Here is a 3,887-nt window from a genome sequence, read left to right as displayed (position 1 = left end):
TGATAAAATGAAGTCACCTTTCTCACCTGGCTGAAAGTTTTATTTCGTCCGCATTTTCATCACGATAGTTCTAATCGTTGACGTGTTCAAGTTCAAAGTCTTACTCATATTCGACTGACTTTCGCCAGCTTCGAATCTCTTAAACACTTGCAATTTTACATCCAGCATGAGGCTTTTTCTTGTCATTTCAGATGAAATTACACCATTTGAAGTTACAAGCCACTGGTGATGGATGTGTCAAAAAAAAAAAAAAATAAAGCTGTGGTAACATTTTTGGTGTATGAAGGAATATGGGCGAAGGTAAAAAAATACGCACCCCCGGTGTTCAAGGTTAGGGCTAGGGTTAGGGCTAGGGTTAGGATTCAGGGTTAGGGTCAGGGGTTAGGGTTAGGATTGAGGGTTAGGGTTGGGTTTAAGGTTAGAGTTTAGGGTTAAGTTTAGGTTTAGGATTAGGGTTACGCCGAAAACGAGTGGTGTGCGTATTCGTTACCTCCGCCGAATAGCATGAATCACAGTAGTATGAATCATAACCGCTTAAGTTTCTTTTCCCAAACAACCGATAAAATATGACAGTTATGACCTACGGTAAATATTGGTCATATAATGTTTGACATAAGACAGCACAAGGTAGAAGCAACAGCTGCTGTACATTTAAACTAGGAAGAATAACATAAACACATGCACTTATATGAAATCATGAGAAACTGTTTTCAGTAGTCAAAACATAAGCATTTCAGGAAAAAGTAACTATGCATAATTTTAGCTGTTTAATAAAAATAGTTAAAAGGAGTGTAAAATTTAAAAACATTAACAAAGCATTAAAAATAATTTGCTTATAGCTTGACGTACACTAATTCATTCAGTCTTTCGTGTGTCTGTGTGTGCGTGTCTGTGTGTGCATGTCGAACAGCTCGGCCCCAGGACTTATTCTTTGTAAGCCTAGTACTTATTCTATCGGTCACTTTTGCCGAACCGCTAAGTTACGGGGACGTAAATACACCAACATTGGTTGTCAAGCAATGATGGAGGGACACACTCACACACACGCACACGCACATACACAGACACACACACACACACACACGACGGGCTTCTTTCAGTTTCCGTCGACCAAATCCACTCACAAGGCTTTGGTCAGCCCGAGGCTATAGTAGAAGGCACTTTCCCAAGGTGCCACGCAGTGGGACTGAACCCGGAACCATGTGGTTGGTAAGCAAGGTATTTACCACACAGCCACTCCTTATATATATATATATTATTGTGTCTGGGGAGAGTCATTCTCTTTTAGTGCCTTATTACTTAACACACTCACCGGTTCGATAGTCGTTGACACCTACAGTAATTAATGGTATTGATGTTATCTACACCAGCACTACTCAATGTGGCGGTCTACGGACCGGTGCCGGTCCGCGAGCCATCAGCTACCGGTACTCGGCGAGTTTCCAGAAAAGAAAAAAACCCCATAAAACAACAGTATAATTTCAGTAATTTCGCCTTATACACTGCCGTAAACAAATTATCAGCTGGCCGGGGGCGCGTGGTACTGACTGACTGTGGTAGGGATTGTGTAAGTAAACTTAATATATTTTTGATATGACAATATATTTTCTATTTACCATAGCTTACTGGTGTAGTATTAAGATTATATCAGTGTTTGCGCTTGTTGAAGGAAGTTGTTTCTAGCGATGTAGAAATATCAAAAGAGAATGAATTGAGGTAGTGGCGCTCTGGTGAGTGGCGATATCTGGTAACCTTGTGAATAGGCTGGTCACCCGAAGTTACCATCAAGAAGTTGAACAGAGAGCATCAAACGTCAGAAACAGATCTTTGAAGTGTTACACATAAATACTCATGCTTTGTGGGCTTCTTATAAAATAGCACTTCGAATTGCTAAAGCTAAAAGGCCATACATAATCGGTGAGACGCTAGTGATAGGCGAGCCTGCGGCAAAGAAAGTGGCTCAGGTGCCACTTTCAAATGACACTATAGCTCGACGAATTCACGATCTGGCTCACGATATGGAAGATCAGCTCATAGGACAGATTATATTATATAAAGTACTTTTCTTTGCAGCTTGATGAATGCACAGACTTTGCTAACCAGGCAGTTCTGATGGTGTATGTGCGCTTTGAAAAATGAAGGTGATTTGAAGGAATAATTTTTGTTTTCTCTGCCTCACTACCAACACAAACGAGTAGTTCTGAAGTGTTCAAGACTGTGAGCGACTACATCGTTAACAAATGTGGGATGGATTTCAAGTTTTGTGTAGGCGTATGTTCTAATGGCGCTGCCGTAATGACAGGACGGCATTCAAGAGTGGTTACCCAGATTAAGACGCTTGTCCCAGAATGCAAGTCGACGCACTGCTCCCTTCACCGAGAAAGTCTTGCAAAAAAAAAAAAATGTCAACAGAACTAAGTAGTGTGCTCAGCGAGGTAGTAAAAATTGTGAACCATGTGAAGACGAATGCTTTAAATTCGAGACTATTCACTGCATTATGTGATAATATGGGAACTAATCATAAACAGTTCTTATTGCATGCCAATGAACGTTGGTTATCGATGGGGAAATTCCTGTCAAGAATGTTTGAGCTACAAAACGAGCTTGCCGAGTTTCTTCAGGACAAAAATCCAAATTGGTCACAATTGTTCGGAGATGTGGATTAGTTAACCAAACTGGCTTATTTGGCTAATATCTTTGCTATCTGTAATGATCTCAACACCACGTGCTGGCAACGGTGGCTTCGTGTTTTACAATGGCAGACAAGATCGACGACAGAAACGAAAGCCAGAAGCATGGACGAGTCGAGTGTCAAGAGATTGTTATGACATGTTTCATCAATTAGCGACAATCACCGCTGAAGCAGGCGAAGACCTTAATATTACATCTCTACGAAATGTCATCAGAGAACACTTGATGAATCTGGCCGACCGGTTTCAGATTTACTTTCCAGCAGAAGAAGATCCACGGAGAGGGAATGGATGGATCCGAAATCCATTTATTCCACTGCAAGACGACTTTAGTGTCATTATGGAGGATAAATTGTTGGAGCTGGCTGGTGACGAAGGATTGAAGAGGAGTTTCGAAACTACAATATCACTTGGTTCCTTTTAGATTAAAGTGAAAGCAGAATATCCTGAGCTTAGTGAAATTGTTCTCCTATTTCCTTCAACATACCTCTGCGTGACTAGCTTCTCAACCATGAGTTTCATCAATACAAAGTACAGAAATATATGGATATTCATTCTCCATTGCGTGTGGCACTGTCCTCAATTGAATCACGACTGGATAAACTGACGAAGGAGAAGCAGGCCCACCTTTCACATTAGTAAAGATTAAGATTATAAAATGCTTATGTAATATTCTCTTCTACTCTAGGTACAAGGCCAATAGTCAACGACTATTGAAGAGGTTGCAAGACGCAACGAAAATTTTATAAAAGAAATAAATAAATGAGTGGAAATCGAATCGGAGAGTGTGTTAAATAATAAGGCACTAAAAGAGAATGATTCTCCAGGCACAATAAAATATGCTTCAACACACGAATTCACATAAAGAATCTTGCAAACCAAATACAAAAACGATATATATATATATATATATATATATATATATATATATATATAAATGTATGTATAAGCAAATCAAAAGTAAAATCAAAAACAAGTTAAAAGGACGTACACTCTGATTTGATGCTCAGTTTAAAGAATAGAGTAAGACAAGCTTGATTAATGAGAATTCTAAAAGAACAATATTAAAATAGTCATAAGGAGGATTATTCCGTTTCATTTGAGAATACTATATATTTTTACGTAATATATAGTATTCAGACTTATATAAGACTTATATAAGATACATCAAATAAAGTAATTTTAAAGATAAGTTAT

The 3,887-nt window shown here is 38.8% G+C and overlaps 1 pseudogene; it reads left to right on the top strand.

Moving 5' to 3' along the window:
* The first annotated feature begins 566 nt into the window (after window positions 1-566).
* LOC106883821 (SCAN domain-containing protein 3-like) lies at window positions 567-3,329 on the top strand (annotated as a pseudogene).
* Window positions 3,330-3,887: the final 558 nt, after the last annotated feature.

Source organism: Octopus bimaculoides, chromosome 4 (assembly GCF_001194135.2).
Source record: "Octopus bimaculoides isolate UCB-OBI-ISO-001 chromosome 4, ASM119413v2, whole genome shotgun sequence".
Taxonomy (NCBI): Eukaryota; Metazoa; Mollusca; class Cephalopoda; order Octopoda; family Octopodidae; genus Octopus; species Octopus bimaculoides.
The sequence above is the reverse complement of the archived record's forward strand: the minus strand, read 5'-3'. Positions and strand labels throughout refer to the sequence as shown.